Below are 13,714 nucleotides of genomic sequence, written 5' to 3'. Positions count from 1 at the left end.
TGTTCTCAGTGAGCTAGAAGAGTGTAAATAACTATTCACACAGCAGGACTCTTCAAAGATTCTCTGCTAACCTCTGACTGCAGATATTGGGGTTTTTTTCCTGTTTTTCCTGTCAATCTTATCATTCATATTTTGTGTATCTGCTTTCAGCTTATGCTTAGGGACCCTCACATTTTCCCCCTAGAAATGTGATTCACCTAGACAACCCTAAAGGAGGAAACATTTGTGCTGTAATTGCCAGTACTTAGAAATATGGTTTCTTGCCCTCTACTTTCTCTGGTATTTTTCCTTTCCTTCCTCTGTCTCTTCAGATTTGCTATCATCAAGAGTTTTTAAAATATGTTCACATTTCAGGCTTAAATATAAATTTAGATTAGCTACCATTTAATTAAGATAACATCATCAGGATAATTAATTTCCTAAGATGGAACAACTAAGCCCTTGTGATTTACAGCCTGTGCCTTGTGATTTTTTTGTTCTGCACTGGAAATTCATGCAGGAGTGACATCAGCTTTGAGATGCCACGTCTGGTCACAGTGCCACCCCCAGCCTGGCTCACTGGTGGGAGAGATGTGGGGCTGGCTGAGGCTGAAGCCATAGCTGGGGGAAAACTTGACTGCATGGGAAGCAGTGCTTTTCTGGAGCTGCTGTAAGCTCTGAGCTATAGACTCATAAATTATTTCCCACTTTGGTTGTGGGGGGGAAAAAAAAAAGTACCATGTATTTCATGTATTTTAGCTGTGTTGCTCCCTAGGATCCTAAAAAGCTCTTTGTGTACCTCCATTTTGAGTTCATTGAGGTAACCTATGCAGGAAAAGCCAGAACAACTTTGTATGCATTCCACAGAGATTTGCTCCTGGCAACCTTTGAAACAACTTATTAAAAGAAATATTTCTGCACTTGTAACTAATTGTGTAGGAAACAGACTTTGGTTAGCAAATGTGTTTTTATAAGGACAAGCTGATTCATGCTTTTCCTTCTACTTCATAATCTGTGCAGATGAATATTACTCTTATCCTTCCCATGCAGCTCTTTTAGAAATATTTAGTAGTAAAACAAAGTAATTTTTTTTCCAAAGTAACAGTAAATTGACTCAGTGGCTTGAAAATTCATATTTTATTATTGAATAAAATGTTGCATGAGGAAATGAAAAATCAAGACCCATAATAATAAATACAGTGGTTAAGGATTGGCCAGTTGGAATTTTCTGTATTTTAGATCCAAAATATGCATTAGCTGTTGGAGAAATGGTTAGACAGATGGATGTTTAGTGTACATGGATGGGATTTTTTTCTGGAGTTCTTGATTTAGCAGATGTACAGATGAAGTCTGTAAGATAATAGTGCTGAGCCAAGGCAAAGTTGCTGAGTACAGTGCTTTTTTTTTTTTTTTAACTTATGACTCATGGGTGAATCTAAACTAGAACTATGTTTAATACTAATATGAAATTCAAATACTGGCTCTCATGGCAGACACTGGAAGTACATCTTTGGATAATCTTAAACCAGGCTTTTCTTTCCTCCTGGATGTTCTATGATCCTCCAAACAGTAAAATTTTGCAGTGAAGGAAACTTTAGAAGAAACTAAATTGTTGCCCTGGACCATTTTTTTGGCATGCTTGTACATAACCAACAACTTTCTGCCTTTGCTCTGTTTGCCACCTCATGCCCAATTCCCAGCAGTTCTCCAGTATTCAAGTGGAAATACACTCCAGTGCCGGTCAAGACTCTCAGCTTGCATTTGCAAACCCTCAGCATGTTCTTGTTTTCCCACTGGGCAAAAGCCTCCCTGCTCAGGTGCTGTGCAAACACTTCACCTGTCTGCACAGCCCTGTCCCCTGCAGTGCCATCGTGCCCTGGGGGACAGTGGCTGCTCCAGGATGGCCGTGTTTGCCCTGCCCCTGTGTGCCCAGCTGCTTTTGGAGCGCTCCTGGCTGAGCACAGGCAGTGCTGCTCTGGGAGGTGCTCAGCTGTGCTCCTCCTGGGTAGCTCTGCTCCTGCGTGCTCCTTCTCTGCAGGACGGGAGTGGGGGAAGCTCATCCCAGCAGCTAAGCTGAAGCCAGGTCAGGACTGAAACCCCAGCTGCTCTGCAGCTTTTTTGGCATGGCCCATTCACCTAAAACTTGATGGGCTTCTTAGGTAATCCTGATGCACTCTAGAATGTGCTGTGCAGGCTCCATGGGTGCCTTTGAGGAGGCGGTGAGGTCTGTAATGTTAGCAGAGCCCTGCCAGTGCAGTCAGCATAATGGCTTTATTGGAGTCATTCAGGTGCCTGAGCTGTTTCCAAGCAGGTATGGGCAGGCTTCAAGGACATGGCACAAGCATATCCTGAGCTCTTGCAATCAGGGACTTGAGCTGGTAACTACTAAACAGCAAGTTAGGGAGTTTTGTTTATTTATTATTATGTTTATTGGGGTGTTGTTGTTTTGTTTTTTGCAGCAAAAGGCTGCAACTCCTCCTCCTTCCCCACCCCGCCCCACTTCTAGAGTCCTGTGAGAAAAGTTTGGAGGTATGGATGCCTGCCTGCAGTCCCTGCAAAAGGCAGCAGTGGACAGCTTCAGCTAGGAGCACCTCGGGCTGTGTTTGTGCCTGATGTTTCTGGCATTAGCAGAGAGCAGGGGCCGTGTCAAGTGCCACAGTTTGCTTCACACCGAGGCACGGAGGTATAAAGGGAGGAGAGAGCTTTCCATGAAGACGCTTCCTCGGGCTAAACAAATGCTATGCTGTGTACTTCCTAGCTGAGGCTTAAAATAGAGATAATAAATTGATACATGTTGTGTTTTGTTTTTGAGCTGGTCTTCAGTCTCCAGATTGGCTTTTAAGTATCTTGTTGCTATGGAGAAAGAACAACTCTCTCTATGCAGTGGGTGAGGAGAGCAGCGCTCCTCACAGCGTGGTGCTGTGCTGCCTCTTCATCCTGCAGCTTTTTTTCCCAAGGAAATGCTGCTGTTACTGGTATGCTGCCGTTTGATCTTGTCTGTTCTTGTGATTGATTTCCTCCCCCCTTTTCCTTGTGCCCTTTATGAATGCGCTTTCACCATCTCTGATTTTTATCTCCTCCACCTTTTTTCTCAACGAGTGCTCCCTTCACTTCCAAATGAACATTAGACTGTTAGCAAAGACTTATCCTCTCTCCCAGACACTTTCTCTTCTGTGTTTGTGGTCAGTGGGAGATACTGGATTTGTAGTGGGCACAGGAAAATACTTTGCTACCGATACATCTGTTTCCCTTCCTTAAATTTTTTTTTTTTTGGAAGTGAAAATGAGTCTGCCCTCTGGGTCTACACACACAGCAGAGACAAGGGGTGCTTCTGGAGGTTGCAGCAGCATTATGCATCTGCTGCTGACCCCTTGGAGCAGCAGAGTGTGTGTCTCAACACCAGGCATGTCAGGAGCTGAACATGTCTGGTGTTCTTGTCGCTTTGCTCCGTGTTGTTTCCCTCACCTTGGGCTCGGTGCCCAGGCAGTGCAGGCTGCAATGCAGTTTGCTCACAGGTCATCTCCCCGATGATGAGATGATGTCTGTGCCTGGGGGAGTGAGGAGGAAGGCCAGGCCGAGGTGGTGGCAGGGAATACAAATGCGCAGCCCCATGTATCCCCCTGTCCTTGGGATGTCAGGGGAAGAGGCAGCTTGTTCAGCCCTGCTGTGTCAGAGCCCTGGAGCTGCACATTCGGGTGCATTTCTGAGGCTGTATCACTGAGAGCTTTTGTTTTTATGGTTTTCCTCCCCTGCTGCTAACTGGGGAACCAGTTAGGAAAATAAGAATGGTATTTTAATTGGAAATACACAAATGAGTAGGGAAAACTTGGACTGAACCAGAGGAAATGCTGTGAAAGCAAATTCACCTCCTTTGCTGGTGGTTGCTTGATATCTAGAGACCGTTCCAGTTATTTTGAAAGGGCTCAGCTCCCAGTGGGACTCTGAAGTGAACAGGCCGTTTTTTCAAGGCCATCTGCTGAGCTTCTGGGTGCTGCTCATTTCTGGAGACCTCTGTAAAAATCTTGTTGTCTACTTGTTTCATCAATGAGAATGCCATGTGCATACCAGATTGACCCAATTTTTTTCTCTTGGTTTCCCTTTGATTTGCTATATTAAATTGAATCTGTCTCCATTTTTTGAATTATCTCTGATCCCCTGCGGTGTGAAGGAGGGTTGCTCATCTCCTGCCGCTGCTCTGAGCTGATACTGCATTGTTAAAGTGCCTCTTGCTCATAGCCAGTCCTGTGTGTGTCTCTCCAGCCAGGAAGGTCTGAGTGTGTTGCTGCTCTGCCCCTAATCCTGCAGTGTCCATGGTTGTCTGCCTGCCCTGAGGCTGTCCCCATCTCCTTTGGGTCTGGTAGTCTCTGCTGGTGTTGCTTTGTGCAGCCCAGAAAGCAGTTCCAGGAACAAGGCTGGATTTACCTCAGGGGAACGCAGCCGTGTGTGGAGGGCAGGCCAGTGCTCCAGGCAGTGACAGATCTTGTGTCAAAGGGCTGCCTTCTGGAGAGGCATGACACAATTCCTCTGGTGGGCTCCACCTGGCCTGAGCCCCTGGGCAACCCAGCCCTTGTGTCAGTGTCAAGTGCAGTGGCTTTCTTGATGTATTAACAAGGAAGTGGGTTCTCAATGACTAAATCAGCTTTGCCACTGTTACTCAATGCACTGAAAAACAGGGTGTTGAGAACATAGGGAAGACAGTGTCTGGTATTCCCATCAGGGCCCCTTTTGGTACTACCAGAAGCGAAATACTGTTAGTATTTCAGTTCTGCTCTGATGTGACCTTTAGGTCACAGCAGGTTGGCACTGCTTGAAGTGTTGCTATCATGGTCATCTTGGGAGCTGAGAGCTCAGTGATCAAAGTGTGTAACTTGGCAGAACAGTCTTGGAGGCTTTTCCAGGATTCTCTGCTTTTGTCTCCATGCCGACACTTCTGTTGCTGGGCTACTTTTTTTGGGAAACAAGCTTCTTGTTACTGAAACAATTATATTCAGTGATACCTCCATGAGCAAAATGTTCTACCACACTCCCTTTGTGAGGCTGGAAAGGGAGAAGGGGACTTCAAAATTCAACTTTCAAATAGTAGTTGGTAGAAAAGGAACTGTGTGGCTAGAAAAATTTTCATTCTGTGTTTATGAGCAGATTTAAGTGTATCAGAACCAGCCTTAGAAAAAAAAATGTATACGTATGCTTAGCATTAAAATGATTGGTGTATTTCTGTAAAAACAGAAATCTACTTATCTGCTGAAGGGAATTACAGAATGCAAATGCTACATCATCATCATCTCTGCTGGCAAAATCAACCCAACCATGAAGCTGGAGGTTGTCAAGATCTCTTGTTCTTGGGAAACAAATTGACACAATAAGATGAAGCCTAAAATCTCACAAATAACACAGATGTGAAGAATTTCTGGTTTCTTTTAAGGCAAATAAGATGCTATACCAAGGAGTAATGGTTTAACATGTCCATATATTGATTTAAACCTATATTTGTTTTGTGTATGTGTGTATATATGTAGGAATGAGCAGGTTATCCCTTTTGAGCTTGTTTCTTTTCCTGTTGGAGATGACAGAAATTTTTCTGTGTTTTGCAGATCACAGTCCCAAGTCCTTCACAGGAACTACACGTTATGGTCATGTAGTGATAGGTTGGACATGAAGATTTTTTTTCTTTCAGTATCAGAGCTTAAGCAATATGGTCTTGAAGGGCTCAGTGTGTTAAGACCTTGGAAATGGATGAGATACCAAGGCCAGAGCTTCCTCACTCACGTGTGCTTAGGACAATTAAGCCATGGAAAGCAAACTGCATCCTACCACGTGGCAGAGTTTGGGTCGTTCCTCTGTAGGAGCCCAGGAGACAATCCTTTCCGCCTTTCAAAATGCTTCCCTGGTCCTGTTTAACTCCTGCCTAACCATTAGGCACTTCACTGAATGAAGGACAAATGGCTTATTTTGACAAGGACTGGAACCTTTGTTTCGGTGGGTTTTTTTCATCCTCTCAACATATCTTGCAAACACATGCAATAAGAAATGTTTGCAGACTTGCAAGTCTGTAAAATTGCAATTATTTAGGAAAGTTATACAATGTGAGCTGCAGCAGTTTCATCATCAGTGCAAAGCCTGTAGCTGGGGGAAGGAAGAGGAGGAAAAGACCTTGAAGGACTGTCATTTAGAGGTTCTGTGCTGGTACATTTTGAGGCCATAACCTGATGGCTCAGCAGCCAGCAAGTCTCAGTCCCTCACTCTATGGTCTCTGTGTCAGCAGGGTGTTTAATATGACAGTGCTTTTTGTGATACGAGCTGCTGACTTCTGGGACTACCAAACAGATGGTGACTACGTGAGAACACATGTAAGTGGCTGACACTGTAGATCTTGTTTTCCCCAGTTGCTGTGCTGCTCAGGATGCAGCATTTAAGGCTGGAATCAGCATAAAGGGTCCTATCATCAAGAAAAAAAGGAAAAATAACCACCCCCAAACCACACCAAACCGAACACATTGAGACCTCATGGTTCTGATGTCCTGAGCTGTAGGGAGCTTGTGAAATCTCCTGGTTTGACGGGTGTGCCAAATTTTAGAGAAGGCAAAAATAACACTGCCGAGTAAATTTCCGTAAATTTCCTGTGTAGAGTCAAGTAGTGTGGTACTATTGCAAAATTCAGGCAGTAAATAAATGTGGATCTGTGGAAAAAGAGGACTTTGGAAGCAAAAGAACCAAGGGGCCCAATGTATATAAATAAAGCCATTTGCTATTTCTTACATCTCCCAGTAAGGACAAAGGAAATGACAGTATAGTGTCTCCTCATGAGTGTTTGAAAGCTGCACCATAGTGCTGGATTCCTCTTTGGCAATCTTTTCTTACCCAAGTGGCTGAAATCTGTCAAATTCCAATGGACAGAAGCAGAACCTGATTTCAGAGTGTGTAGTTGACCTTTTTCTGAGATGGATCTCAGAAACGTCAGCCTTCTGACGTTTGTTCTTATATCAGCATATCTGCAGCTTGTGGAAGTTTAAATATTAAAGCATAATGTCTGAATCATAGCAACCCTTCAGTGTCCAATGAGAAAGCCAATCTGCTGTATTCACATGGTATGTTTTACTCCATCTGCAGAAAGTAGCTTTATATGTGCTTTTTGAAGTAAAGAAAAAAAGAGCTGAAAATCCAACCCTTTTTGAAAATTACACTATTTTGGAGCTGGCTAGTGCATAGGATTTTTTGCAGAGTGACATTGAGTTTCTCAGCAAAGAATGAGGATTTTTGTCTGCAGAGAAGTGTGAGTGGAGGAAAAGCAAGTTCCCACAAGTTTGGAAAAATGGGAATTTTGCTTGAGATGACCAAACCTTAAGCTTCCTCAGAGTAACCAGTTGCACCCAGCAATCTCTCTGGGTACTGTGCCTGGTGCAAAGTGTAAGACAGCAGTGCAGAAATTTCAAGGCATGGGAGTAGTTGTAGTAGTAGGCACTCAAGCAGAGGTTAAGTAGACAATCTCCAGAGGTCTAGACTAAATTATTCCATGTTCTGAAGCTGTTCTTGCCTGGGATCCATGAAAGTTCTGAACAATAAGCTGGGTTTAAAATATGAACATGGAAAAAAGGAGAGTGGTGAGGCCACACTGTCTTTCATGCAATAAAAGTGATATACATTAGCTAGTGTCACGACTAAAAGGAACCTTCATAAGGAAGGGAGGCTGCGGGCACTGTACTCCAAATGTCACTGTGTCATTGTCACTTTCCCATAGGCTGTTTGTCTCCAGAATTTTGGAGAGACTCATGCCTGGGTGGAAGGACATTTGGAAATAGTTTGGTAGCCAGTGGAGATGCCCAGGCAGCAGCTAAACCCTTAAAAAGTAACAGGAATGAAGCACTGTCACATTGACCTTCTGAGCCAAGGGGAACTGCTGTACTGCTGAGATCCTGGCTTTTATTGCTGAAGGGGTAAATGAATGTACTTATTTAGCAAAATGCTCAGAAATTTGGTTGTATATTACACTGCTGATGAAACTGGATGATTATTTTGTTCAGGTTATTTTTGCATGGTTGGAGAAGGGACAATGTGTGTGTACTTAGTGCGAGCCTTTCCAGACAGCGTGTGACTGTCCTGACCTGCTGTCCTTGATTGTCTCCTAAGAGAAGGTGTTTAAATAATGCTGGAGTTGTATGACAGGAGTTTTGTAATGTGAGTAAATATCATCTGTTTAGCTGTAAGCAAATAAGTCTTTTAAAATATCACAGTGGATACCTTAGGGGATGAAGAAATATAGCTACTGCGTAATGCTTACACAGTGGGATCCTGGTTTGGGGGAGGGCTGTGCCTGCAGTTATTATGTCTTCATGTTAATTGCAAAGCCAGGAAAAGGAAATGGGAGTGTTGTTGGAGGAAATCAGTGTATTTCAAGTTTGGTTTAAAAATAATCAACACCTTAAAAATCTTGTGCAGTTGATCAGGAGATTAGTGTCAGGGTTTTTTTAAAACAGTTGAATCCTGACTATAACAGTGGATACAGACAGCCATGTTCTTGACAGTGCTGGTGTGTTCTGGGAGCAGAGTGTGGAAAATCACCCCTACTTGATATCTCTGAAGCTGAAACCAGATAAGTCTGGCCTGTTTAAAGGACATATTGTTCCTGCTGTCACTCATATCTCTTCTGACATTGATACTTCTAATATTCTGATTCAAGATCTCAGTGCAGTAAAGATTTATGGTTAGTGGTCTGAGAGTTGGTTTTTTTCCTGAATGGCTTGTCTGAATGAACCACTGGAGTCCTACCAGGAACACTGAAACAGAGGAATATTGTATACATGAATGAAAATTAATTAAAATTTTAAGATAATAATTTATAATGTATGACTCTTGTCATGGTTTCAGCTGGGATAGTAAATTTTCTTCTAGTAGCTGGTGAAGTGCTGTGTTTTGGATTTCAGTTGAGAAAAATGTTGATTACACACTGATGATTTAGTTGTTTTGAGTAGGCTGGGAGAGGAGGGGGCATAAGGAGCTGGGAGGGGACATGGCCAGGACAGGCAGCCCAAACTGGCCACAAGGATATTCCACACCATATGGCATCATTCTGGGCAAAAACCTGGGAGGGGATCTGCTGCTGCTTGGGGGACTGGCTGGGCATCAGCTGGGGGGTGGTGATCGCTTACATTGTGCATAATTTGTTTTTGTGTATTCTTCTATCATTATTATTATTATTATTAATTCTCCCTTTTTTTTTGTCTTATCAAGCTGTCTTTATTTCAGCCCACGAGTTATACCTTTTTCCAGTGCTCTTTCCCATCCCACTGGGGGGCAGTGAGGGAATGGCTGTGTGGTGTTTCACTGCCTGCCTAGTTAAACCACAACTACATTTAAAAAAAAAACAAACGAAAAAACTGTATGTGCTTTTTCACAGTATGGATTTCTTGTCTTTTTGGCTTTGCTTTGCTGTTTTGTGATCCAGAATACAGAGCTTGTTAACTGTTTATTACTGTACTGGTAGTCTTAACATTGTATTTAGTTATTTATAAAGAATGATTTAATAGATTAGTAGTAGCATTGACCAAGTCTTGCTTATTGATTTCCCAGTATAATAACAAATAAGTGTACTGACATAGTTAACTGTACAGATAATTAGTGGTTGCATGTTTGGAGCCAGATGCTCTGCTATGATAATAGTGAAATAAGTGGATATTTGCCAGCAAATAACTTGGCCTGTTTTCTGTTTGGCTGTCTGGAAATGCATTTTTACTTTGTAAGCCCTAGTGTTTTGAAAGATCTGTCTGCAGGTGTGTCATAGTTAGGTGGAAGCTATAATTTCTAGGAAACAGCAGATGTGTAGGGTGTCTGGTGAGTGACAACACTGGCACTGGACTAATTGTCACATTCTTAATGGGCATATCCATGGTCAATGGTCTTAAGCCAGTAATAATCACAGGCCTGATTTATTGATATGGTTGCTTTTTTTGAAGGGGGAGGAGGTATGGCATATCAATTAATAAATTAAAAAACAGCTTTGTACCTGCACAGGAATTTAATTTGGGAAGCTGGTATCTATTGCTGTGTAGAATAACAATTTTAAGTAGCTGAACTAGAAAAGTGTATGTTAACATTGTTTTGAATAAATTAATTATTAATGTTGTAGGGTATAGCTGGATGCAGGGAACATTAAAAGAACTTGACAATATGTAAACCAAGATTCTGGTGTCCAACAGGAGGTAAAATTCACTTTATTCTAATAATTGATTAAAATTTTATTAGCAGACTTTAAAGATACTGGTGGGGCAGCTCTTCAGGGATGAGCAACCTAAACATGTGCCTTCCTGTTTCCATAGCAACACATCATTTTCATCCTTTCCAGGCTGCCAGGATTGCATTGTGTACTGCAAGAGTGTTAGATTCAGTAGAGCTCTATTAACAGCTCAGTATTTTCCCTTAACCAGGCTATTAAATATTTTTCTTTTGGATGATGATTGAAATAAAAAAGTAGTTGTGATTATTGTGCTTCTTTAGAGAAATAAATCACAACAGCAGAGCAGGAAATGAGAATTGGCAGCTGGGGTAAAGTGTTTTGGTCCCATTCCTTGACTGCAAATCTGGCAATTCCTGCGACCATGCAAATCCACTTTGTCAATAAGGTCAAGGTTTTTGCAGGTCTAGTTCTCAGTCTGGTGGTAATTGCTAAAATCTTTGGAAGTGTTTTTGATTAATATTGTTTAAGCTGTTGGAGAGAACTGAAGCAATGCAGTAAAGGTTAAGGCTATAAATGGTGGCCATTAGCAAGGATCAGTTTTCCAGCACGGTGGATCATGGCCTTGGAAGCACATTTAGAGGTGGCATTTTCAAGCTCCACGTAAGCGATTTGGTAACTTTCCAGGATATTTGAGGCAATTTCAGACTGCAGCATATTCATATTTTGCTGTGAGCTTGAAACTGTTCTGTTGGATTTGCAATGTCAAACTTGTCTATCAAGTCACAGAACTCTTAAGACTGGGACAAAGGATCTCAGTATCGTTTTCACACAGTTCTCAGCTGCTGTGAGCGCAGGAAAATCCTTTAAAATGCATATCCTTTGGATAGAGAAATACCTTTTAGAAAGATGTGTCTTTTGTCTTGTCTGTCAGAGATGAATAATTCAGTATATCCCTATGCAAATGTTTGTTACTCTATGAAAAAATGTGTGCACCTTATTCTTCTCTCCATGTATGTAGTGTCAGTTTCCCGGTGATGAATCTTAGTCAAATACAGCAATGTGCTACAGTGTTTTCTGAGCTGATTGCAAGTGTATCTTCTGTTTTGGCGTTGTGGAGGCTTAAATCACTGTTGAAACTGCGAATTTTAAAATGCTATTTTAACGTTGCTGCTATACAGTAAAAGAAGCAAATTATCATGAGGAAGTATTTAAGCAATGCATAGAGATGCAGATCACCACAATATTTTCCTTTGGCCTTTAGGATGTTTAATTTTCTGTTTCTCTAATTGTATAAATTTTTCCACAGGGTGTTGCAAGGCGTGTCAATAAAAATCAAGAGCTTTCACAGTAGTTGTCGCTATAGTTACACAGTGCAGCTCTTAGCCTCCTGCGCAGAAAGTAAACCTCCTGCAATCCCCTAAAATCCTTTATTGGCAGAGAAAGATTGAAAGAGACACTGTTGGTGAGCAGGTACCAGGCAGATTCTCTGTTGCACTGATACATTTGCAGCTAATGCTGTCTTCATGCCAGGGTCTGCAGAAATGTTGTGTGGATGAGGGCAGCAGGGAGAGGGGACAAAAGATTTCTTTTTAGGGGGAAAGAGATGCTGGACACAGAAAGTGGAAGGCAAGAACTAAGTGCCAAAATGAATTAAAAATAATCTCAGTTCATAGATGATATTGGCTCCATAAAAAAAAGAAGTAAGATGCCTTTTACAGCCCTGTGAGCTATAGCTTTCCAGAGAGGCAGAAGTGTCACGCTCACAGGATGCTGCTCTTCTCCTGACTCCGGAATTCTGTGCTTCACTTAATCCCCAGGGTCTGTGCAGCACAAATGTGAAAATCAACGCTGACTCCTAGCAATAGCTTTTTGTCTCAACAGATCCCATATGCATTCAGGAGCCCTCAAAAGGCTTTTAGCATGGCTTCTCTGTACTTAACTGAGTTCTGCTTTCACTCTGTATTATTTTCTTTTCTCTGTCCTGAATGGCCAATGATTTAAGGATGTTGTATGAATTATTCCTGTAAATCGTGAACTTTTAAAATGTTCCCTGGGATAGTCAAATATCCCTGGACTATAGATGGGGAAAAAAAAGAACTGAGGAGCATTTTCAAGGAAATAACTCTTTAAAAGCAGGCCTATGTATGTCACCTTTGCCTTGATGACTCCTTCCTTAAGTTCTTTTCATAACAGCATAAAGGAATATGGGTTTGTTTCATATCAGTCACCATGTGAGAAAGGATAATTAAGTGCATAATGTCTCATGTTAAATTTAACTGGTCATTTTTTCAAGTGTATTCCAAATACACAGGTGAACCAAATAACACCTTCACTTCAGGGTTTTTATTCACTTCTTTTCTCAAGTTCCAGATTTACCAAGCACTGTGAATCTAAACCCATGGATGATTAAATACAAAAGAGATTTTTAGAGCTTTTTCATTATTTATTTTCATTACATAACATCCACAGGCTCAAGGTGAGGTGAGACCATGCAGTAGACCCTTGGCCTAAAGAATAACAACCTAAAGTAGTTAAAATGAGGTGGGAAAATATAGAAAGAGCACAGTCAGTGAGTAGCCTTTAGCCCGTAATGCTGCACTCAGAGGTTTAGTCCCCTGCTGTCTGCTGCTTCTTGTGATGGTTTCTGGCATTTGTCACAGGGAAAGTCTAACCAGATCCCTTCAGAGTTTAGGAAGGAGGATTATAGTTGTGCTTTGTGCAGGGCAATTCTCCCTCTATAATGAGAAAGTTTGGAATCGCAGGGCTAAAAGGAGCAAAGCGTCAGTAATGGAAACAGAGAGCTGGAAATGAAGGAATTAGTCATGACTCAGGGGTTTGCTTTCAGTTGCACGCAAACTTTTTTCCTCATGGCTTCTTTTTTCATTTCAAGGATAAGAAATTGGTCCACTTTGCCTTTCCCACCAAGGCTTGCCTTTGCTTCTTAAATCCTATTAAGACCTTTGCTGATTACCAGTTGGAGAAGCAGCTTTGAATCCATCCATGTAGTCAGCCTGAAGGAGAACTGGTTACCTAATCACATTGCCAGCTAAGGAGTTTTTGCACCTCCTGGGACCTGGGTTGAGCCAGTGCACACGGACATGAGGCTGAACTTGAATTACATTGCCTTGTGGATAGAAAGTTGTGGTCAGTATCATGTTTAGTCAAATGAAACTTTCAAAAATAGAATTATGCTTTGGGCTGAATACAATGTTGTCATTGTTTAATTGTCCTCTGGAGAACCAAAAAAATTTCTCAGTAGCAAAAGCATCCAAAAATCATCTTTTGCAGAGAGAGCAAGAAATAGTTCTGCCTGAGAGAGCTTTGGGAGTTTTCTAAAACACATAAAAAACCCTAACCAAGCTAAAAAACCCACAACACCTAATTAAAAAAAAAAAAAAAAGAAAAGAATTGAATTCAATAAAGTGCTGTGGGAACTGTAGACTAATTAATTAGAAAAACTTCCTAAGAAATTTCTGAAAAAGATAACCTTTCATGCTGGAAAGTAAACAATTCCATGAGCAACCTTTCAGCAAGACACGCTGGCTAGGAGAGAAGGTGTTGAAAATC

General features: G+C 41.8%; 1 protein-coding gene across 3 annotated transcripts in view; it reads left to right on the top strand.

Annotated features, from left to right (window-relative positions):
• The window catches only part of SERGEF (secretion regulating guanine nucleotide exchange factor), a 141,513-nt gene that overhangs the window by 112,739 nt on the left and 15,060 nt on the right, over positions 1-13,714 (top strand). The gene's annotated exons all lie outside the window — the stretch shown is intronic.

This window comes from Pyrgilauda ruficollis, unplaced genomic scaffold (assembly GCF_017590135.1).
Source record: "Pyrgilauda ruficollis isolate IOZ18807 unplaced genomic scaffold, ASM1759013v1 scaffold55, whole genome shotgun sequence".
Taxonomy (NCBI): domain Eukaryota; kingdom Metazoa; phylum Chordata; class Aves; order Passeriformes; family Passeridae; genus Pyrgilauda; species Pyrgilauda ruficollis.
The sequence above is the reverse complement of the archived record's forward strand: the minus strand, read 5'-3'. Positions and strand labels throughout refer to the sequence as shown.